At 35.9% G+C, this 25,746-nt stretch overlaps 1 long non-coding RNA gene across 1 annotated transcript in view; it reads right to left on the bottom strand.

The window, feature by feature from the left end:
- Nucleotides 1-373: 373 nt before the first annotated feature.
- LOC122159100 overlaps nt 374-25,746 on the bottom strand; it is a 37,423-nt gene continuing 12,050 nt past the window's right edge. The window contains exon 4 of the long non-coding RNA XR_006168383.1: nt 374-419. This is a non-coding gene — a long non-coding RNA (uncharacterized LOC122159100). The remainder of the gene's footprint in view (nt 420-25,746) is intronic.

Here is a 25,746-nt window from a genome sequence, read left to right as displayed (position 1 = left end):
TATTAAGGACAGTGCAAGATAGTCTTTGTCAGTTTGTGTCAGTTCAGCAACATTACTCTGACTCTGAGAGTGGAAACAGTCTCCAGGCTGCTTTCTTGACCAAATACCAACACAGGATATAATTGCCAGTCCCACTGGCAACTTACTCAACTTGCTTTTGAGTAAACTCTCTCTTGTAATATTAAAATTCAATTTTTCTGCAAAGTTATAACTATGAGGTACTGAAAGCAAGCAGAAAAAGATTCAAATCCTTTCAGGGTTAACTTAAAAAATTGCTGCCATTGGAAATTTTAATAAGACAAAGTGTTAGTCTGCCATGTGCATTCCATTCTGAAGATGAAGACTGGAAAGTTAAAATTTATTTCTTTCTTACCTTGTATTGAAATGAAATATGTGAAAAAGGAAGACTTGCTCTTGTTCTGTTAGAATAAAAAATGCAAAGAAATGGATAACTTACTGGATAACTTGTGTACCTCCTGTATACTTCTGCTCTGCTGTCTCTAATAACAATTTCATTTTATCTTTGGTAAGAATTTCCTCAATTGGCTACAAAGAACAACATGGCAAAGTTGTATTTACGTAGTGATTCAGAGCGGGTCATTCACAGTTTCTGGTCACAACATGGAGGTAGTAATACATTGTACTGGGCACCTGGTCTAGTAGCTCCACCTGAAATGATCTTTATTCCCAGGCTCTGTTACACTAAGGGTACTAAACTTGAAGGAATGCTATGGGTTAGAACCATAGAAAGCTGAAGATACTCACAAGGATGGGTATGTTACGGCAAATCTCTGCACTTGTGGAAGACTTTCAAACCTCTTGCCTCTGAGACATATCCAGGGAAAGGTAAAGCTTCACACTGTTCCCTGTCATATGCTTAGCCTCCAATACCCTTGGTGAAATGAAAGTCCTAATCATTTTCTTTCATTTAATTCCCATGTTCTCTCCCTCTTGTTAAATAAAGCACCTGTTATTTACAACTCTCATCATCCTGCTCCCAATCTAATGAGACTGCAGAAAGTTTGCCTGCAAACTCCTACTCCTTCTGTCAGCTTGACTGTCTGGGGATGCCTTGTGAAACTATTCATGTTCTATCAACACCTCCTGTTTCCTCACCCTCTTTCCTGTCTCCCTAGCTGAGACTTGTCCTTGCCTGTCATCTTCCCTCATGTCATTCCTACAGGGTTGTGTAAGATGCAAAGAGCAACATAAGTATATTTAATTTACTAGTGCTATCATATGGATCTTCTCCCATCAAGTTTCAACTACTCCCGCTGTAATTTGAGTATGCCTTATATTTTCACAGTGATGGAGTGTGTTCTCCCCATGGCACTCTGATTTTCCAATATCTTCAGGTCTGCATGAAAGACATGAAGACTGGAAAAGGCAGCTTTAATCTCTAGTAAACATGAAAAGGTTTTGAAGTGGTAGAATCAGAGCAGATCAAGCAGGGTAAAATATTAAGGCCAGGTTGAATGGGGCTTTGGGCAGCATGATCTGGTGGTTGCCAAGCAGCCTACAGCAGGGTGGTTTGAGCTCAATTAGCTTTAAGGTCTCCTCCAACCTAAGGCATTCTATCACTCTATGAAAATTCTATGATTCTATGATATTCATTCAAGAGGATAGGGTCATTGAAGGTGCTTTATGTGAAGCTGCTTTATGGGAATCAACACACTGTGTAAGGAAACCTACTAAAAAAAGTGCCACAAAGATACTTACTGAAAAACTATTTCTAGGAAGGTGGACTGATGCAATGATAAGTACATAAGCTTTGTCCAAAGTCACGAACTTTGGACACCAGCCTAGGAACCTGGTGAAAGTGCTGGTGAATGTCAAATATATTAGAGACTAACAATCTGTGCATGTATTCCAGGACTTGAATGCTGGTTGTGATGAAAATCCTGCTAAATACAGAAGAACCATGGCAAATTCTTCGGGAGATTAGTACATTCTTACCTGTGGTCCTTGGAAAGATGTGAGCGCAAACACTATTACAAGAAAGGGAAGGCACAAGATTGCCTGAAGTATTTGAGGTATGTTTGAATAACCTTTTTTAGAGGAACCTGAGTAAGTTTTGGTGATGAGGTGGTGAGGGCTAAAGAACAAAGTACGGGGGCTGTGAGAATAATAAATATTCAGTGCTATTATTCCATCCAAAACTGTTACATTAAATACTCCCTCATCCCATTTATCAATGAAGTCCATCTACAAACCTGTTCTAATCCTGACTGCTCAGCTATCACTAACACTAGATAAGTGTTCTGCTTCTCTCCAACAATCTCTGCAGGCTTTCTTGTTTTCCCCAAGACTGTCTATCCCAGAGACTCACCTGATTCAGGATACTGATCTCAAAATATTTCTGCATTTCTATTCTCCTCCCTTTCCAGACTAATTCAAAACTTGAAATGTGCAAAGTAAATGTTTTTACTTCTCTTAATATTACAGTTCCCAAACCTTTATTTTGAACCTCTTGGGAAGGCCTGACATGGCCTGAATTCTTATAGTAGTAGACTTCTCTGTCCAAGAAAAGTAGAAGTACCTAACCTAAATAATATGAATGCAAAACAGCCCAGTTAAAGCACCATTTTGCATAATACTTGACTCCACTATCCTTAGATAATTAAGAAAACAGACCTTCACAACACCTGCAGATGTTGAAGCATCATTCATCTGTAAGCACATGAAGGACAAGCAGACCTACAAAATGAGTGAGATGACATGCAGTTCATAGATGCTTTCAAATTTGTTGGGATGAATTGATTCAGTCCCCATACTTCTCCTCAGTTTCAATATTCCTCCTCTTTGTAATTCAAATTGTTCAAAAGTAGAATTTATAATATAGATATTTTCCTCCTTTTCAGAGATGGATGTAGTACAAGGAAGTGTTCTTTGTAAAAGGTATCTGCAATAGTTAACTGGATGTCTGTTTCTATGAAAGAAACTCTGGAGTCTCCTTCCTTGAAGATCTTCAAAAGCTACTTGAATATGGTCCTGGGCAACCTTTACTAGGTGGGTCTTTTTAATCAGAAGCACTGGACAAGAGGTCCAGCCTTAACCACTGTGATTATCACTGAATCACAGAATAATAGAGTCTGTTGGAAGGGACTGTCAAAGGTCATGTAGTCCAGCTCCTCTACAATGGACAGGTATACCTACAGCTAAATCATTGCTCGGAGTCCAGCCTGACCTTGAATGTCTCCAAGAACGGAGAATCCACCACCCCTATGGGCAAACTGTGCCAGTGCTTCGCTACCTTTATTGTAAAAGTTTTTCTTACATACAATCTAAATATTCCTTCTTTTAGTTTGAAACCATTTCCCATTGCCTAATCACAAGAGACCCTGCTAAAGTGTCTGTCTGTCCCCTTCATTTTTATAGAACCCCTTTAGATCCTGAAAGACTGCACTTGGGTCACCTCATAGCCTTCTCTTCTCCAGCTTGAACAGCCCCAGCTCTTTCAGCCTATCCCTGTAGGAGAGGGGTTCCATCCCTTGGATCATTTTTGTGGCACTCTTCTGCATGCATTCCAACAGGTCCATGTCTCCCATACTGAGAATTTCACATCTGGACACAGTTCTCCAAGTGAGGTCTCACCAGCACAGAGTAGAGACAGGTTCCCCTCCCTTGTCCTGCTGACCAAGGTTCCTTTGATGCAGCTCAGGTTATGATTGGCTTTCTGGTTAGCTAGGGCATATTACTGGCTCATGTCTGTCTTACCATCCACCAGTATCCCTTTACAGAAGGGCTGTGATTTTGTGGTCCATAGAAAGATCAAACATGACAGCTCATGGTAAAATTGGGAGTGGACACAATTGTACATCTTCTTCATCATAAGCATTGCACTGTTTAAACACTGTACAGTTATAGCAATGACTCCAGATTTCTCTAGTGTGGTCTCAGCACAGAAACTGGTATTCACCTAATTCATCCTAGCATTTCACAATTGTTAATGGGACATTAGGGATCTCATTCCTTGTTGATGTTATAGATTCAGAATTTAAACTCCAATGTTTATGAAAACAAATTTCCAGTTAGCTCTTGCAGACACCTTTTCAGTGTTACAATTGATGATTTTGTGACAAAATGAATGTTAAGAGACTAATGAGGAGACTGCATAAAAGATGTTACTCAGAACATACAAAACTTCTTACTGCCTCCAGAAAAATGATCTATAAAAAGGCAGGCCTGAAGGAACAGAGAGGCAAACTAGAAAGCAAAATATGCTTCAGCAAGGAATATGGAGAGATGTTGCAAACCCTGAAAACTCATGGAAACATTTGTAAAGCAGTATCAGTGTCATCTAGCACAATCCAAGAATATCCCCAAGGATTTATCGGTCAGATTTGTTCTCAATTCCATCACACATTAACAAATATGAACTGAAAGGATGGTTTGTTTGTTTGTTTTGCCTTCTCAACTATTATTTTGAACATCTAGCATCATTCTAAATTTTCTGATCAATTTTGTGGGTTATCATCAAAGGCCTCAAGCAGCAGAAAAAACTCCCTATTCTTTTTAGCAGTCTGAATCCTAACACTGGCTGATCACTAAATCATTTAAATGACCAAAATTTCAGCAGGAAATGAATCAGCTAAATTATATCTGAGTCTCTCCTGTTTCCAGGCTCTCCAAATAACATTTCTGGCAGCTCTGTTCTGTCCCCAGGCCTTTCTTTGTTATTTGGCTTGATCTTTGACAAACATGGAAACATACTTAATAATAGTTACAGCCTCTCAAATTATAATAGATATGGTAATTTAGAGCAGAACTACAGCCAATGGATACACACTGAAGGGTAGTGAAATATAACATAAGTGCCAAGTAGCCAATTATAATGTATTTTTTTCATCAGTACTTTTATACAAATATTAGCCAGAATAATAACCATAGAATACAATGTTACAGCTGCCAATGATCAATTTTAAAAATAACATCTGAGCTATGAGAGTCAGAATAGTTACATGTAATCTACTTCAAAAGTTGAATATTGGGACTGGGACGAGTGCTTTATGGATTAAAGCAGGTTATTAGGGAGTTATTTCATCATTACAGGCATAAACTTCCTTCCTTTAGGAAGTTTTTGTTATTATTATTATTATTTCTTCGGAAAGCTGCTGAGTGAAACTCATATAATGACATCAGCTGTCAAACTTATCATGTTTCAATTATATTCACAACTTCTTTTGAAGTTCCTAAATGCAAAATGCAATTTACTGTAAAAGGTTTCAACTCCTACTGAAAGGAATTCAAGAGTAGAGAAAAGCTTCATGTGCTTTGGAGAGTTCAGGAGGCTTTTCTGTTGCTGCTTAGAAATCTTATTTGCTGGGGAAATTGGTAGTGTAGTCTTCTAGCATAATCACAAAGAGAAAAGAAAAGAAAAAGAAAACTGCTTATTTGAGAGGTTTGCAAATGTTCTAATGTGAAGTGTATGATGACCAGAGTGATCAACAAAGCAGGGCAGGAGACGTAAAGCCAGCCTCATCCTGAATTAGTAATAAATGTTGTTTAAGTGTGGTTCAAACTCAAAGTCAGCATATGAACTCTGATTTTCCTCTCTCGTTCTATCCCATAGAACTACAGGAAATCTACTGAAATGAAAAGTAAAAACATATCTGCAAAAGTTGTGGGAGAAAATACTATTGGGATTTTTTTCAAATTTTAGAAGCGTAAACTCTTCTCGTTATGCCAGTGTTTCACTGGAGCAAATACGTAAGATATTGTGAGCCTATCAGTTTTCTGTGTTACTGTACTTTGAACAACATGGTTGATACAATAACAATACTGTGTTATAGTTCTGAATGGTCCGATGCTGGAATGGACTCCCCAGGGAGGTGGTGAAGTCACTGTCCCTGGAGGTGCTCAAGAAAGGTTTAGATGTTGTACTGAGGGTTACTGGGGAAATAAGGCAGGTAGGTGGATGGTCGGACTGGGTGATCTTTATGGTCTTCTCCAACAATAATGTTTCTATGGGTCTATGATTCTATTCAATTTCATACCATTATAATTGATATCAATCTATCAATATCATCATAAACTTGCAGGGTTCCCTTTTCATTTGTTTCAGTGGTGACTTAGGCCCCTATCTGAAATAAGCTTCTGGCAACAAAATTAATATTTACAACATTTCATAACAACTTTTCAATATTTTTTGCTCTAGGTCTGTTTTTCAGGCCTAAATTATGCCACATGAATATATATCTCTGTGTGCAGCTGCCATTTTTCTTCTCATAGACAAAAACCATTGTTCTCCCCTTCCTATATTCTTAATCTTTTATTTTTGACAAGGATGTCTAGCTTTCAGGGAGCTACAAATGCTTGCTATCATAAAGGACTTCTTCAGAGTCGTTCCAAACTGGAACCTAAAAATGCACAGTTACTAAAATCCCAGAGTCATTTGGGAATCTCAGATATAAACTTTCAGCACAAAACTAGTTTTAGAAAGCTGTCTTCCAATAGTTTCTACCTGGAAGTCATGATTCTGCAGCTGAAGTGGAAGCTCTTTGAAAGCCGTTTTTCTCCTCCCTAGGTACAAATGAGCTATTTATTTATGACTGAAGGAGTGTTTTCTTGTTCAGCTATTTTTTTTTTTTTTTTTAATAGTTAAGTTATAAATAACTATTGCTACAAAGCCTGAGGCATCTGAGCTCAAGATAAGGCTGAATGCACTTTATGAGAAGTAGAACAGCTTGGGACAAAACACCTAAAACATTAACAACAAAAACAAGTGGATTATGTAATCTGAACACAAGCAGGCTTCTTCCCCTGTTTTGGATCACTGTCCATTGAATTCTGCATCATGCACAAAGCACAACACACATTCAAACAAAGCTCTAATAACAGTCATTCCACTGTAGTGCACTATTTACTACTGCTATGTAAGATTTCTCTGGCAAGAATTTCACAGCTGAGGAAGATATTGGTTTATGAGGAGGAAAAGTAATATGATTTTTGCTTCTAAAGAACAAAGACAGTGAAACTAAGAGACTGACATTTTCCCCTCCAATTATGTCCACACCTTTTTTTTTTTTTTCCTTTTTTTTTTTTTTTTCCCCCATGCTTTTTTTCTCTCCTCCCTCTTTACTGCAGTTCTTCAAAGGAGGAGATTGAGATAAAAACTGCTGAACAGAAAAGGGTAAAGTCTGCCTTCATATCAAGCCATAATTTGCTTTTCTGAGGTAGGTGGCCATTTCCTCAAAAATAACCTTGAGTTTTTGATGTAATCCTGCTGTCTGGGGTCACAGAGTAATTCATACCAGGACAGAATGGGGAGAACAAACAAACAAAAAAACTTCGCATTTTAAAAGCTGACTTTGCTTGTCTATAAGTTTCTATGGCTTTGAAGAGCCTGTGTGTGCTTAGAAATCTCCATAGGTAGCTCTGAAAGTAATGCCTTCTATTTATTTTCATGCAAAATACAACAGATACGAAAAGCAAAATAACACGTTTAATAGAGCAAATTCTCAGCTACAAAACACTATTTTTTAACATAGGCACCACCATTAGCTATGCATTTTCATCAGAGATGAACAAGAGCCTGCAAGCCACACTCATAAATGTCTGCACCAGCGGAGGTAATCCACTGTTGCTGTCATCACAGCAGAAACACACCACCCACCACCTCGCTGTGCTCACATTCATTGTTTAACCTCCATAAACATTCAGCAAATGTCAATTAATGTCAATGGGGGCGATTTTTTTTTCACATGGAAAAATTCAGTGACACACCTTTGCTTCATGCACATTTTCACATCTAATGCCATTTTACCATACTGTCCATCTGCTGCCATCTGTCACACTGCAACAAAATGTAACAGGATATTGGTGGGAAGGTTCAGCCTCTACTGCCATACCAACACTAGATTCTGATATTGTGGGCCGACAAAATAAAATAGGAGGCATTACTTTCAGAACAGCCCTCATAAATAAAAAAATATACTGTCTCAGAAGTTCCATAAGTATGACTGACTGGTAGTAAGAAGCATGAAACACTATTTATTAATTTTTCAAGGAATCAGGAATGGCTATATTCATGTTCTTTTGTATTTTCTTCTTTTTCTTTTTCCTCTTTTTTCCTTTGTTTTTCTTTTCCTTCTCTCATTTCTTTTTCTTCACTGAATCTTTGCAGAGATAGTTACAGATAATTAGTAAAAAAAACCCGGTTTCATGAACTGTTGTAAACTAAGGATGACCATGTAATTTAGAGAAAGCATTATATAGAGACATTCTCCCAGTTCTCATCATTCCCTGCTTTTTTTCTCTCTCTTTAGTCTGTGTTGCAGTGGTGTTTTCATTAAGAGACATCCATTTCCCTACATAGCTGTGCTTAAATTTTGGCACGAAAATTTGAATAGAAAACAAGTCGCAGTAAATGTAGGAGCAGACAGTCCTGAAAAGTATATGCAATGAACAGGGGCTATACATAGTTAAATCTTTATTTACTTTCCTTAAAGAGAACTTAATCCCTTTGTTATGTAGACATGTCAAGGATACTGTAAATAAAACCAGCAATCTACAAAGATTAAGATTTTGTTGTATGAAATTCTAAGAAGCTCCTTTATTAACAAGTATGATGACCTGGCTACCGTCAAAGTGCCTGCCGTGTTCAGTTGACTGGTATGTATTCCAAGACAGTGGTCAGTACGTGGTCTTTTTAGTAGTATGTTCATAGCAGAGGCACAAATTCATAGAAGCACAAATTTCAGCTGCCTATGGGATGTCTTGAGAGATCTTCCAGATGTAATTTCCAAGAATAAAAGTTAAGACATGCCCGGGGTGTAATTTAGTTCACATTGTCTATTATCTTTCCATGCTTTGGAAAGGGTTTTTAATTGGCTGCTGAGCTCTGCATTTTCCCAGTTTTGCTGAATTTAAACCAACTAAGCTACAAATATATATTTATTCTATAATCACAATAGCAATAAACTATATTGCTATGATAATACTGTAGTCTATATGCTTTAGAAAATATTCTAGTCCCAGGCAATTTAGTCTTGGATTTTTCTTTTCCTGGCTAGGATAGTTGAGCTGTTTGTAGATATGATAGCATTGATAGCATTTTCTAGGCATTTTTATTTTTTTGCAAAGGAAATAAAAGACAGATTCTGACAGCACATGTTCAAAACACTGCAGACATTAATTAACAAGCGAGAGATGATGAACAAGTGGTGAAAAGTTTCAACACTTCTGGCTCGCCTTGAAAACCTGAGCAGAATGGCCCATGCTTCTATGGACCAGCCAACTATAAATGCCAGCCGGGAACAGCATGACAGTATTCAGACTCAAAGCCTGCAGTCAAACTGTCAGCAGCATCTAATTAGCGGAGTTCTAGATCAAGAATAAAATGTGTTTGACTCTTTATGAATATGATGTGTAAAAATGTTACATAATGACATGCTGCTCCTCTACATCCCCCTTAATGTTTTGACAAGGGGCGTCAAGTGGTGAAAAACTGCAGAGCGCCGAAGTATTTCAGCAACTGTTTGCTAAGAGCTGAATTCTCCGTTTAAATTTCTTAAGCACCAAGATCCAGAAATGGGCCAAGCCTGGGGGATAAGTGGTGAGATTGTTAAGTTTAATGAGATGTTAGGATCCAGGTTGGGTTTTTTTTTTTTTAATTTTTTTTTTTTTTAACGGAAATTTTAGTATGTATAATGAATTAGAAAGATGACAGAGGTATTCTATCCACAGAAGTCTGAGGTCTAGAATTGCTTCTGCAGGACATCGTCTTTATTTTAGCAAGTAGCTTCAAGCAAAATTCCCACTGTTGGCCATTATATGTGTTTCACACTTTGTGGGTGTTTCACATCCCCTACAAGGACAGACTGAGAGAATTGGGGTTGTTCAGCTTGGAGAAGAAAAGGCTCCAGGGAGACCTGATAGTGGCCTTTCAGGATCTAAAGAGAGTCTACAAGAAAGAAGGGGACAGGCTCTTTGATAGGGTCTGTTCTGACAGGTCAAGGAAAATGGTTCCAAATTAAAACGAGGGAGATTTAGACTGGATATCAGGAAAGTTTTTACAACAAGGGTAGTGAGACATTGGTACAGATTTCCCAGAGAGGTGGTGGATGCTCCATCCCTGGAGACACTCAATGTCAGGCCGGATGGGTCTCTGAGCAGTCTGATTGAGCTGTCGGTGCTCCTGTTCATTATAAGGAGTTCAACTGGATGATCTCTAAGTGTCCCTTCCAACTCAAACAATGACATGATCTGGGTATCATCTGCTCTGCAGGCATCAAAGAAATTGCAGGTATTGGTGGTCAGAACCACACACACAAAAAAACAAAACAAAAAAACAAAAACAAACAAACAAACAAAAAAAAACCAGAAACAGATGCTCTTGTTTATGGGCTTGCTTGCTGGTCAAAGATCATGTTTTGACAGGGGTGTTGGTCTGGATGATCTCTAGAGGTCCATTCCAGCTTCTACAGTTCTGTAATTCTGTGATTCCAATGAAAAATTAAACTTTGCAAAACTCACTGGTAAATGGGAGGCTGCATCTACCCCAGATAATTTTTGAGTACTTATTAGACTTAGAATCATAGTTTCCTTATGCTTTATTGGTAGATGATACAGAGATGAACCTACGTGAAGCCTGTGTTTTTCTGTAAAGATTCTGCTTCTTTCCACTGATTTTTGGTCAAATCTGAAGTTAGTAGGTTGTTGGGTGGATACCAGAGTTATGCAACTAAAACCCAGGTCAAACACCACCTCCCTTTCTTTAAAATGGGAATAATCTCTTTGTCTAACAGAAGTGTTATGCATAAAAATTCAATAACCTTTGTGAAGCCAATGGATGTTACAAAAGACAAGCTGTGTAGAAATGCTAGGAGGAAATCAATCATTCTGTCTGCAGAGCAAAGTCTGAATATTGTACAGTAAATAAAGATTGAGAAAATTGAACAAAATGAAAAACAAAGTCGTTGCCTGGTGGTTCATTAATAGCTGACTGTCCAGTTTGTTCTCTAATCAAGACTGAGAACTTGTAGGAAAGAAATCATGTAGAGAAAATAAAGGAGACAGCAGGGGCAACTAAAGATTAAAAAAAAAAAAAAAAAAAACAAAAAAAAAAAACCAAACACATCTTAATTATGAGTTCAGTTTTCAGTTTATTTTTTATGATAATTCATATCTGCAAGCTATAAGTTCACTTTTCTTATGATTATATTTATTCAACCTGAAGTTCTTTCTTTTGATTTGCTGGAAAATATCACTGTTGCAAGAATATTAATACATTAGTAAGTTGTATATTACAGAGGCATACCAGCCTGGAGATGCAGGTGGCTATATATGTATATATGTATGGAATATAAATGCCAGCTAATGTAGTACAAGAGTGCAGACTGACTAAGTAAAATTACCTAACTGTTACAAACAGGTCTCCACAGCTATAAAGCAAAGATCTGAATCTTATCTCATTTACATGAGTGTTATGCTTAGGGAACTCCTAATTTACACAGATGTCAGAGAAAAGAGAATCAAGCCAATTATAGTCTGAATTTATTGTGCCATCATATTAGCCAATTTAGCTATTTCAGTGATGACCACATCATTAACATCTTTTCAGGACAGCAATAACCGAGTCTGTTTTATTGCTGTAATCAATATTGATGGCAATGAAACAAGTAATATATATGTTTTACTCATATATACTGCAGATAAGTATTGGAAATGCAAGTAATTTCCTGATCATTACTTCTTGTTATTGTTAAACAAACTCATGCTTGCCATAGATATTAAAGATAATTACATGTAATTAATGCTGAAATATATATATATAAAAATCTAAAATGTCACCAAAATAAATTTTATTGATAATGCAAAAACTTTTCATGTGTCACAAACATGTAATCCTATCATCTGTCTTAGGGAAAAAAAATCTCGCTATTAGAGATTTAGTATTTTTAAGGAACCTTATGATAGGATAATAGAAAAATAAAGAACAAATTTTATCCCAAACATTCATTTTGGGATAACCCCTAAAGATAAAGAAATCCTTCACCTGCCAAATGTTATATAACAGGAGAATGAAGCAAGTGAAAAGCATGCTTTTGTTTTATTCTAAAAATGAGAAGTATTGTGAATAGACTTTAGTTGTGATAATTTACTTTTATAATGTAAATCATAAATCATCTGTACTCTAGTTCTAACAGAAGAGAAAGAGCTTTTTAAGGATTTGTTGTAAAGCTTACTATTCCTCTAATAAATTTGAAGTAAATTTGCTGTTTCTTTATTTAAAGTAAGATTTTAAAAAATGTGATATAGATACTAAGGAAGACTTTTCAAATACTCATCACGACAGTTTCCATGACACTACAGAATTGACCAAAACTAACTATCAGGGAAGACAGCCATTTATCTAAGTCAGAAAAGGGGATATTTTTAACCAAAATTGGCCACTGCCTAATTTGATAAAAAAAAAGAAGAATCAATTTTTTTCGAGCAAAATAGTTCCATGAAATTTGAAAAATGCTTATAGGATATTATTTCCCCATACATGCTTATTTCCACTTGACGTCAACTGGTTATTTTAAAGTGTAAACTCAAGTACGTTTAAGAGGAAAATCTGTAAACCACTCCACATTCCCTGCTTTCATAGAGTCATAGAATTACAAAGCGGCTTGGGTTGGAAGGTACTTCAGGCCTGTTCCAGCACCTCACCACTTCTTCAGTGAAAAACTTCCCCCTGACACCTAACCTAAATCCCCTTTTCTAGTTTAAAAACCATTTCCCCTTGTCCCATCACTACCTAACTATGTAAAAAGTTGTTTCCCATCCTGTTTATAATCTCCCTTTAAATACTGGAAGTTGGTAATGAGGTCTCTCCACAGCCTTCTCTTTTAGAGACTGAATAAGCCCAGCTCCTGCTGTACATCTTTATATTAGAGGTACTTCGTGAGGAGGTGCTTTTCATTTAAAATAAAAACTATATATAGAAAATAATTGGAACCACAATTATCTGGCAAAAGAGTAGACAACAATTTAACCAGAACTAAGCTATTAAACCAGAATTTGGAGAGAGACGTAAATCTACCACCACCATTTATAGGAGAATTCCAGGATAAATGCCATTTATATTTTAGAATTATTTCTGCTTTTTTTTTTTTTTTTTCCCCAGACTTTGGTTTTTGCTATTCTGGACCAACTTTTCGCAACAAAGGAGGATTTATTCACATCCTTTTCCAGAGGAACAGAAACCATAAGGGTTTGTTTTAAAATTTAAAAAGAAAAAACCACCCACAAAGAGAGAAGAGTGTTGCAATTCTAGTTTCATGTAAATCTTTCCCTCTCGTCTGGAGTGACTGAGATCTTTTGCTCTCAGATGATTTGTGCTCTATGAAAATCTGCTCCCATTTTCCCATTTTTTGAACTATTCTTGCTGTTGTTTCTTTTTTTTTTACTATTTAATGTCTTTTTTTTTTTTTTTTTTTTTTTTCTGCCTATAGTATTTCATGGTCAGGCAAGCAGAACTAGTGGAGAAATATACAAACACAACAAAATAATATTGCAAGGAAATGACAATCAGCATTTAAATCTCTATACTAGACAGGGAGAAAGTAGACCTTTTAAGAAAGACTTTAAGAAATTTTGCAAAAATATAATTATTTTAGATATCAAGATTCCAAGCGATTTTTTTTCTTTCTAGCTTAGGTTATACTTACCATTTTGAATCTCCCCATCTACTTCTCTAAGTGTTTCAGGATGGCATGCTTTAAAATGTACATAATGTTTTATCTATATATGATTTAAATAAAATTATGACCATTAAAAATGATATGGCTGTTATATCAAGGTTTTATGTTTGTCATAAATTTTTAACACATAAGAAAATGAATCAAAATGTAACTCCCTTATGGTCATTAAATAATAACTCTACATTGTCTATCATACTTAGGCATCCTATTTTAAAACTTTGTGAAGAAAAGGGATGTAATTTGGTTGATGGATATTTTTGATAGTGGAATAGTAATGTCTTTTTCAATGATAATGCAAAAGGATGAAATACTATCTAGTCATTCTGCTGACTTTTATTACTCAGCCATTACATAAATGCAGTTTTAGGAAATGAACTGAGGGGACTCTACTGAATATTTTGCAGTGAAGAAAAAAGATTAATGTTTAGGCAAGAGTTAAAGCATCTCTGATGCCTCAAATGCTTTTTCATGCTGAGATGAAGAGAAATATAAAGAAAGGTTGGAAAAAATGGGCAGAAGAGTATAAACTCTACCTCTCTATGCACTAACCACACTGAAAACATGTTTGTGAATTTTCTGAAGAAATATTATTTGAGGACAATGTGAGTTTCACTATTGTCTTATTCCCATTTAAGGTCTATAGGCAAAACTGGATCAAGATGGGATGCATTTAATCTAAAGTTGATGTCTAAATGTTTCAATGATTTAGGTGTCTACACTTCATTAAATCTCTTTTATCATCGTTGTAATTTCCATATCCCTCAAATATCCCACCTGTTATTGGGAAAGCAGTGAGATAACTTCATGAGCTCTGCTATGATAATGAAATGTGGCAATTCACAAGAAATAGAACCTAGATTGCTGGTGACTGCAAGGTTCAACAAAACAAGGTATGCACAGTGCCAGTATCCTTGCAGACTGTTTTCCAGAAGATTTGGAGTCAAATCCATTCTTTGTCCACAACTGACAGATAACAATGGAATTCGCAGAGTCTCTGTATCTATTGGTATAGGCATTTGTACCTGTGGGAGCACACATTCTGAACAGACAGCATTCTATTTTGCTTATGTAATCACTGACAGAAATAGTGGTTCAATTTACAGAGCAATGAAGTACCCAGCCAGTTAAATATTCACTGTGTATCTAAATAATGCCATGATCAGACATGTTTTCTTCTCTAGAAGTGGAAGTGGAGAACCAATTCAACATACAAACAATGAATTTTACAATGTTTTCATCCTCTAAGACGCTCAGTGAATTGATTTTCACATGGGTTAGCCATTGTTCTAACTTTGAACGATAAAAAGAATAAATAAAATCAGTTCTGTACAGAAGAATGCATAGGTCACCCAGTCTCAAAAGTAATCGTGTCCTAATTGGCAGGGGATTTTCTCCCATCATTGTTATAAAATCAGCCAAGACTTTCAAAATTTCCATCCTGAAAGTTACAGACAGTGGGGTAACAAGCTAATTTTTTTAAAGATGTACAGGTTATGAGATGTGGGAGTAATCTAGTGGATAATCATAGAATCACTAAGGTTGGAAAATACCTTTAAGATCACCCAATCCAACTGTCCAGACACCACCAATATTTCCCACAAAACCACATCCCTCAGAACAATATCTGCCCTTTTCTTGGACACCCCCAGGGATGGTGACTCTTCTGCCAACCTGGGCAACCTGTTCCAGTGCCTGACCACTCTTTCAGAGGAGAAATTTTTCGTAACTTTCAACCTGAATATCTTCTGACACAAGTTGGGGCCATTCCTTCTCGTTCCATCACTAGTTACACAGGAGAAGAAGCCAATTCCCACCTTGCCAATATCAACATCTAAATCTGAGCAGGTCATCAGAGTTCTCTTTGCAGTTAGTGGAGAGAAATGGCCCTCTGGGAGATATTTTAGCATGAAACAGGAGGTCACTAAGTTCAAATGAATCACCCTCAAGGCCATCAAAATTTTTTTGAGTGCTATATTTAGATAATAGAAGAGAAATTATACAAAGGAGACATTTTAGGAAGTAATATCCTAAAATGCAAGGTTGTGCAACATGAAACACTGATATTTTTGCTATCAGTGAGTGGCAAAATGTAAAATAGGAATGTGTGTGCCTTCACTGGACACTCACCCATTCAGTATACATTCTAAAAATTATGGAATCTGTGCTAAAGTGTCAATTTTTTTAGGATTGTTAACATGATAGTTTTGAAAACCAAGGCTAATTTACGTTTTTTAGACTTTTCAAGGTCAAGTTGTCTATTTTTACAAATTAAATAATTGTTTTCATATATTCCTCATTCTAGGTTAACACCTAATTGAAAGCCATATGAAAGCAGTTGCAAAGTCACTCCAATTAGGGACACTTCAGAACCACATCCTTGAACTTAGGTAAACAAATGGTACATTTCAATGGAGAGAGAACTTAAAGCTGGAGGCTCACTGTCAAGACAGTCCATGGTGGGAACTTTCTGCAACCCAGAGTTTCTCTCCACAAGAGGTTTATTTTGATATGGCCAAACCAGAGGAATAATAGGCTTATAAATGCAACCACATAACACATACTGAACTACTCAGAACTCAGCAGTTTGAATTAGGTCTCCAAATCTTGTAATCAACAGAGGGTGAAAATCTAATACAAAGAATACCTGTAGTCTTTATCAAATATTTGGAGATCCATATTTCATTCCTAGGTATCAGACAAGCTGGTAGTCTGACACTTATGGATAAGATTTGGCTCAGGTGGCCCTTCCTTACTAAATAGTAGCTACAATTGGTGGGCAGAAATTTCAGTGGTGAAAATCTGATGAAAATTTGATGAATTTCTAGCACTTTAAGCTTGATTAACCAAAGAAACAGGTTTATAGAACTATCCCGCTGTCTGTAGTCTTCTAATAACTCAAGATCCACTGGAATTTGATAGTCTGATGCAGACTCAAATATGAAATTCCAAAGGGCAAAGAAGAGCTGCCAAGTGCCAAATTCAGCAGTAACCATTTCTGTTACTGAGCAGTCAGTAACACCATGAACCTACGATAGTTCTTGCTTCAGAGGTCTAGAGGTACTGCAGAAAAGATGATGTTATACTGTATCGTATCCACTGTATTACAATGTGGAGAACTGACAAGAGGCAGGACACCAAATTGTTAGGAATCAGGCATTATTAGCTTTGCTGTACATAGAACAGCTTGTTTTACACCAACAGAGATGCTGACAAAAAAAAACTTCAGCTTTGCTTGGGCAGGATTACTGTGAGCAAACTAAAATATTAGGCCCAGTTTTATTTTCAGTTCTTAGTGCGTTTCTAATTTGCAGTAGAGTAACTAATATTTTAACCTGAGGTTCTTTGGGAGCATAAAAAGTACTGTTAGTTTTTCTGCATTTTTCTTATTCAATAGATTGGAATTATGATTGACTAACTTGCAATTCTCCAGAACAATCCTACCAGTGGAATAATACTGAGCTTTAATTTGTGTATATTTTCTTTGACGTTTAGGAATCTTTTTTTACCCTTCCCCCCGTCAACTCCTTATAAATAAAGATGTACATTTAAATATTTAAGTTTAAATATTTAAACATGGCCTATGTTTAATAATTTGAAAGCATCTTCTCACTCTTCTAATGATAAGAACCTCAGAATAAAGAAAACCATAATGATTTGTTTTGGATACAATTAGAAAACAAAAGAAAAAATCAAAGTCTGGCGGTGTTCTTTAAATTCACAGTGCATATTTCCTCCAGCTAGAATATGGTATACTTGCTAACTGATTTTGAATTTGAGAAAACAGATTGGAATTTTAGATAGCTGGGGAGCTTGTCTGTATTTGAAAATGTTTTACTGCTTCTGCAATACCAGCAGAATGGTAATGGCACTTAGGTTTTACACACCATAAAGCACACCATAAAGCACAGATAGTTCTAGATACCTAGACTAATTTCTCCTCCTTATAATCCTATGCAATATTTCTGAGAATTAGTTATTTGACATAATTTCTTCTAATTGTAATATCTAATACTAGTGGGGAAAATATGGTAAGTTATTTGTCCACTAAAATAATAGATAATTAAAAAAGAAACCAAACATACATACATACAAACAAACATAAAACCAACCTACAACCCAGAAGCTAGTACCAGCATTGCTTTTCTTCTCACCACCTATTTTTCAGTGCCAAGATACAGCAGCATGAAACATATTTCCATTAAATCCTAAACAAATCAATAAAGGTAAGCAGATATATTTCATATTCTTAATAATTTCATTAAACTGTTTTTATTTGATTCATTTAGAAGGAGAAATTTCATTGAATTCATTCTTGTTTTAATTTTTTATTTCTTACCTGCATCAAGTTAAAAGAGAAGATTTGTAAATCAGCACAGCAGGTGTAAACCATATGGTGTACTAGATCCATGAATGTACTTGTAATTAAGCACTGCATTGCTCTAGATGCAATTTAGACTCTACATACACTAGATATACAACACTCTACATACACTAGACATCTATGATTGACTTCCAGGTCTTTCATTGGTTTTCAATCCTTCATTGCTATCAAGTTACCAAAAGAAATCCAGATAAACATTTAGATCTTTGAAAATCTACTACTGTCTACGTTTTCACTGTGTAATTTCACGTGTGAGTGAAATGTTCTATCTTGTCCCAAAAACTACCATCAGCTTGGGGAGAGAAGTGGAAAAAGAAAAAAATGGGTGAGATTCCCACTGGAGGAATATTTTCAGTTACCTGAAAAGTATCTACAATGAATTGGAAGAAAAAAAGCTTATTTTACCCCTCCTTCATAACAACTTTGATGCTGAAGGAGAGACTTGTTGAAAATGCTAATTAACGGGAGCAGAAAAGGGCAATGAATGAATTATCTTTGCAGTTTAATGAAGCCAAAAAATAATCATTTCCAAATTGGGAAGTTATCTTTTGTTTAATTTTATAATTACGGTGGCAACTTACACGACCCTGCTCCTGGCATCAACTTTTGTCTGCTATTTTATCACTTATCCTTTAATATTATTTTTTCCTTCCTATTCTAAATAGTCTGGGATAATTCTTATTTTGGAAGACAACCAGTATAAGCTGGTAAGAGGGCAGCAGTAAAATCTTCAGAAATAATGAATAGGGAATTTATCCACTGCCTAGGAAATATGGTGCCTGAATGAAGCTTTCAAGCTCTTCCTCATTTTCTTTTTTGTTTTCATCTTATTTTTAATGGCTTTACTAAACATCTCAGCACCAATGACAAAAATGACTCTGGGTGGGACTATTTTATTCTGCTTCATAAGCAAATGCATAAATGCACATGAAAAAAGTATGTATATATGAGACTGTATAATTTCTCTTTCAATCTTTGGTCAAATATGTTCTTGTTCCTATGGAGATGTCCATTCTTTACCCATATGGACTCTAATCATAGGCTCCAACATTTGACTCTCAGTGCACATTTATCTCAAATCTCCAGTCATAGTCAATGGAATAACCACAGTTTCTTTTCATCTTGTGAGCACCAAGCTCATAAAATCTTCAATTTGTCACTGCATCTAGAGCAGAAAGCCTAAATTTTCACTTTGCCAGGGCTGTTGTGAGTAAAACTGGCTAGAGAACTGAGATTTGAGGTTATAAATAGGAGCAAATTACTAGTCCTCTGCCACTCATTGCCTGCAAAAAATGGGGTATAATTCCAGACAAGGGAAGGATGTCTCCACAGAAAACTTACAGTTCATTCTGCACACTGCTTTGAAGTTTTTATACACAACTCATCTTTATTATGACAGCTTGGAAATTTATGAGTTATAGCCAAGTGATTTATGAGGTCTTATTAACATGACAGACCCAAATGACTCAAACAGAACTATTAGGGTAAAATTAAACACTTAGCCAGGCAGGATTGTATATATTAAGCTGTAGAAGTGTCTTTTGAAGAGGTATGTTTAGAGGTTGTCAGCATTGCTATGTCAAAATCTTTTTATGGATATCTTTAATTTTTCTACTTCTGTGGACAATGTTTTGATCCATAATATGCTGGCCACACCAACTTGTCCACTGTAAAAAAATTATAAATATTTTAAGTCAGTGATCGCATACTAGATGCATTACTCTGATGGTGAAACAGTTCTGTTTTTAAAAAGAAGCTCACTCTTTATCCTCAAATGACCATAAAATGGATTGAAATAATTTCCCGAAAGCAATTTAGGAAATAACTCATTTTCAAAGCATGCTCACCAAGTAAGATGCTTTGCCCATTCACATAACTATGTTAAACAGGGGCAAATATTTATGAGATGAATGTTATTTGTATTATCATAAAATGTGGAGGTCTTGTGAGATCAAGACCCCTTTCTGCACATAACAAGATAGTCTCTACTCTGGAAAATTTACAGATTAAGCAGACAAGATTTGCAAAATAAAAGGAAAGACTTTTGGAGATGGGAAACAGATGCATTCACAGTGTAGAATGACCTTTGCATGGTTCACAGCTGTCTGCCTGGAGAGATGAGAATGCAGTTCCAAGGCACCTGAATTTCCAAAACTAGTGTCCTGTCACCCAGAATATTGGTATTAGTACAATACCAGTGATGTAGTTTTTTTGTTTATTTGTTGTAGTACACACATGGTGATAGGGACTTCTCTGAAAATTCACAGAGGGTAATTTTACTGCTGGATATTGAAAATGCAATAACCAGACCCCCTCCATGGTCATCCTGTGAGGAGCAGATGGAAAAAAAAGATAAAATGTTTTATCAAAATCTTAAATAATTACCTACCTTGTAGGTAAAAATATTCAGAAGTTCCTGATTAGTTTTTTTGGCCTTTTTTTTTGTTTTTATTTTTTTCATTCTTATCACATCTGAATTCTTATAACTTATTGTATGTTCATGCATTCGTCACATATTCAGCTATGAGTTATTTCTGCGTTTGTGCTTTTCAGACTTCAAGTCCAGAAAAGAAATATATGCACAGGTCAAGTTCAAATTTTAGGATCTATAGTTTATGAAAGAGAGAAAAATATTACCAGTATTGTCACATAACAGGGAAAAATGTCACTGTTGAAGAGTCACCATGATACTCAACATAATGAAAAGTTTTGATAGATGTATTAAGGTAGACATTTGTGTACATTAGCTAGTTGTCTCAGCTCTCCTTACAGTCATTAAACCTACCCATGATGCAGCATAGACTAGAAATCTACATAGCTGTCAATATAAATGTTTACTCTGTGTCAAAGATCATTTCCAGACTGTTTTAGAATGGCTTTGGTTAGGAGGAACCTCAGAGATCATCCAGTTCCAATCCCAGTGTTCATTAGATTTCTATCAGATTATAAGACTAGAGACAGAGAATATATTTACATATAAATGCATGAATACATCAAAACAAATATATAAATTCCCACTTGCACAAATATGGGAAATGAAAAAATCATAGCAATGGTAATTTATGGTATTCATATCTCATTACAAAAGCCTAAATCATTTACAAAATCAAGATACATTTAATTTCTACCATTACTTCTGATTTTTAATGTCACTGAGGAATGACTGTAGCAGTGAAGAATGTGTTGTGTGTAATATGGTTTGAGCTTTATCAACAGCATGCTTAATTAAGATCTGGTGACAGAACCTTTCACAAGAAGCAATATAGCAGTCAGAATGAGCACCGTTTGGCACTCCTGAATAGATGTGTCAATCTGGCATCTTCCTATGCATAACAGAAACACATTTATCCTGGAAATAGCTGAGTGGTAATGAAAATGGAGCCCAATATTTTTTTGAGGCTATTTTCTATAGTCAAAATATATTTTTTAATTAATATTTGTAAAGCATTACAAAAGGTTTACAGAAATGATCTTGAAAATGTTTTGCATTTTTTGTGGACTACTAATTTAAAACTTTCTGGCTTTTGCCTATCAAACTTCACTTTAAATATACATTTAAGTGATTAATTACCATAATCTCAGCATCCATGTATCATTTTGCTACACATTGATCTGGTCAATTTTAGGCTCTGAAGTAAATTACACCTGCTCTTAATTAAGAAATTTAACATATATTAATAACAAGGGACTGACACTATTCTAATTCTTAATTCTACATAGTAATTAAATTTTCTCAGTTCCAATTTAAATCTCTCTCAATGATTAAAGATAAATTCTTCCCCATATGTATATCTATCCATTCTTTTGTTGCTGTTGTTGTTGATTGTTGTTGCAAGGAAAGGAAAGACGGAGTAGAAATTAGGGAAATTTAAGCAAAGAGGGTCTGATAAGTAATAACAACCAAATTCACCATGTTTATTCAGTGGATTTGGACCAGAAAGTGTTGCACTGTACTAGACAGTATTGAACTGGTGTGATGGATTCCTATATGTTGCAGAGCTAAGGTTTGACTTGGCAGTGCTGCATGGAGAAGTAACAGGCAAAATACTCAGAATAATGATGACAGTGGTTGAATTCAGCAAGCAGAGAAAATGTGCCTGCTTGTGAGTGACAGGGTAGATGAAGCTCCTTTCTCAGAGTTAATGTTGCTGTTACAGTGCGTCCATCTCTGCAGCTGACTAAGCAGATACACCTGAGTGCTTTCCAAATAAGCTCTGCCATGTCCTCAGTCTGTGAATGAACATACTCCAAGAAACATTCGTATTGCTTGGTCTTGGAGCTGCTCACTGACCCATGTGTATTTCTGCACTCTCATTAATTTCTCATGCCTAGAACCAAGCCTTGAACAGAAGTTGCACAGAGTAGTAGGAAGATTTCTGCATAAAACTGCAAAGAGAAAAAAAAAGAGAGAGATTGACTTAAAAAAAAAAAAAAAAAAAAAAAAGTGGGTCTGCCTTGACCCTGTATTTGAAATCAGGAGAATCCTGAAGCCTGGGAATCTTGGAAAATATATGTCAGTCAACGAACTAAAATAGTAGCTGATTTTATATGGGTTACAGCTCCTGCACTTGTTCCCTATAAATAACTCACAGATGTCATTTGAATTACAGTCTTCTGCAAATAAGGGGGCTGCAGGCATACCCAGAAGCCTGCTAACAAGATGACAAGCTTCAGGCATTTAATTGCTTTAGCTCATCACCAGCAAGACACTAGCCGGCCTACAACTAGTGCAACCAGCAATTGACAGAAAATTGAATCTAAAGCAGGAGAGTTATTTCATTGGCTTCAAAGGTTTGTCCACTTCCATAAAAGAAACCCCAACCCCCTATCTGTTCAGCCAGGTGCTCTAGATAGCTTTTGTGAATTTTCTTACAACTCTTTTGTTACCACCTGATGTCTGCAGAGAACAGTCTGTGAAGCTAATGGCTTCTCAAAAATGTAACACAGACAGCTAGAGTTAATTAAAAAAAAAAAAATCTTTAAAAACCAAAGCAAAACTAACTGCAGATTTCATCCTTCAAATTCTGTGAAGCAGAGTAAGAGAACAGGACCATGGATGCATACTATAGGGTCTCTAGCATGTTATACTGACATAGGACACTTGACTGATCACACAGGATTGGCATTCCAAAGCTACTTGCCTTTGGAAAAAAAGAAAAAATCACTAAATTATCATTCTGAAGCTATGAATCTTAAGAGCTGAGTGAAATTTTTTTCTAGCACAAATGCTTCAGGGACTCTGTGAAGACAAAAAGTGACAATTTGGGGCAGGGACCAAAGAACAAGAAAGGTTCTATTTTCATACAAGCTGCTGGAGAAGAGTCAAGCCTGCAGCTTTGGCCCCAGTTCTTTACAGATCCTATCGTCATCTAACTGAATTTTCTCTTCAGAGTACTTTGCCCAGATGAATAGCTTAGACACCAAAGAAGCACAGGTGAACTAAGGAGTGTGGTTATATGTGGACATTTCACATCAATCTATAGGAGTTTTCACTTAGCCCTGGGACTAAGAAAACACTCATGAGGTATCATGCTTAGTGTATATTCTCAATTCTGACTCTGTGTTGAATGCAATTCAGTAAATAATGGGGCAAAGGCATGCAGAGTCTTCTTGGCATGGCACGGATTGTTGTGGTTTAGCAAGGTTAGGGCCAGAAATCCTGGTGAAAGCAAATATGAAATGCTTTATGACAGGTTTTTTCCACAACCTGAAGAAACTATGCTTTTCAGATATCTTCATCATCTAGAAACTCTGTAATATGAACAGCACTTTAATTTAGATACCTCGTAACCTAGGAAGCAAGGGTAAGTAGACTGTGCTCTATAAGGTCTGGGCACTCTCATTCTGCCCAAGCATCTATTTTACTCTTCCAAGTCAATGCAATATTGCCACCTGTATTTTGAATTTCAACGTACATGAACAGATAAATGACATGGTGTTATTTAGTTACGATAGCAGGAGGTAGTTAGATGTAGTAGAACAATGTATATACTCCAGTTTGTAATGTGTGTACATGACATGGATGTGTCTTCAGAAGTGGTTCTTAAAAAATATTACTTCTTTGATATTGTCCGAGGTGCAGAAATGTACCAGAGAGAAGAGTGGAGAAGAATGTTTTTGTAACAGTTATCATGACCTAACTGCACTCTTGTGGTAAAATACTGCTGTTTGAAACTTTTTAAAGTTAATTTTTATCTGCAAGCACAGGCACTTCTTTCTGTCTAATCTCACTTGCCTAGAAATTGCTTCCCTTTGTGATGATCTAATTCATTCCCCCTTTTTCACAGTAAGTATCAGATTGAGCACGCTGACCAGCAATAAACCAAACACATGTCCAATGTGAACACTTCTGTGGTCCATCTGAAGTGAACCGAACTTTTCAAACTCATCATGTTTTTATACTTTACTGGTCCAGAAACATGAAAGAATTAGAACTACTTAGACAGTATTTGCAGGATGTTTCTCTTAGCCCATGTCTTCCTAGCCCTAATTTTCTTACAAAAAGGAACTTACTGGCTGTGCTATTTTCCTACTGCTGCACTATGCTGAAGCCTCAGGGAAATTATGCTACAAACTCCTTTGTTGCTTACAGTGACCATGTAAGCCCTGCTTCCTATTCATAGTGAGGAGCTAAAATGGTAAACATTCTGCTTCAAAGAAATTAAGATATGTAAACACATTCATTTCCCATCACCAGGCTTAGCCTGTGAACCCAAGGAATATTTCTATATCAATAGAATTGCACAAATGTATGCTATTCTTTTCAGCAGTACGAACTTGTGTTCTATCACTTTCATGATTCTCAAATACACACATATTCTGTACAATGCATTTGACACACTGCACTGCTCAAAGCTCCATTGTTAGTTTCCAATCTGAGTAACTGTGGAATTTTAGAAAAATGGAAGGACACTATAGAAAATGGAAAATGTTTAAAAACAATGAATACGGTCAAAAGACTTAGACAAAATAAAACATAAAACCTTATGTTTAGCAAATGTTTCACTTGCTCATACAAAAGTCTCTCCCAGAGCAACAAGAAAGCAAGAACCTTTCTCTCTTTCTGACTTTAATGGAAAAAAAAGAGAAGGAAAGCTTCCTTCAGAATTTTAAGATTTCTAATAAGAATTGTTAGATTGTCTATTGTAATTTGAACAAATGTCTTATTGTCTAAATAAAATAGACTCCACAAGAAACTCTTCATCTACTACAGATTTTTCAGGTGCTAAAGTTCTTTTTTGAATCCCCTGCTGGCTGAATCTGTTGTCCTTCCTTTAATATTAATACTGACATTTCTCTATTAATTCATTAAGAGCTTGTGACATGGGAAACAAAGACTCCATAATTACTATTCTTGCAATTCCACTTGTTTCTACTAACACTGAAACTTCTTGTACTACAGACTGTACAGACAAGGAAAAAAAAAAAGCAACAAAAAAAGTCTTTTTTCTAGAGCATTACATTTGAAAGGACAAAGCCGAAAAAGAACAGAGATCATAAAACATGCCTTTTTTCTTTCTTTCTTTCTTTCTTTCTTTCTTTCTTTCTTTCTTTCTTTCTTTCTTTCTTTCTTTCTTTCTTTCTTTCTTTCTTTCTTTCTTTCTTTCTTTCTTTCTTTCTTTCTTTCTTTCTTTCTTTCTTTCTTTCTTTCTTTCTTTCTTTCTTTCTTTCTTT

Source organism: Centrocercus urophasianus, unplaced genomic scaffold, assembly GCF_019232065.1.
Source record: "Centrocercus urophasianus isolate 14NV4802_14NV808 unplaced genomic scaffold, USGS_Curo_1.0 seq_15, whole genome shotgun sequence".
In the NCBI taxonomy this organism is placed as follows: Eukaryota; Metazoa; Chordata; class Aves; order Galliformes; family Phasianidae; genus Centrocercus; species Centrocercus urophasianus.
Note: the sequence above shows the minus strand (reverse complement) of the source record. Positions and strands in the feature narration are given on the sequence as shown.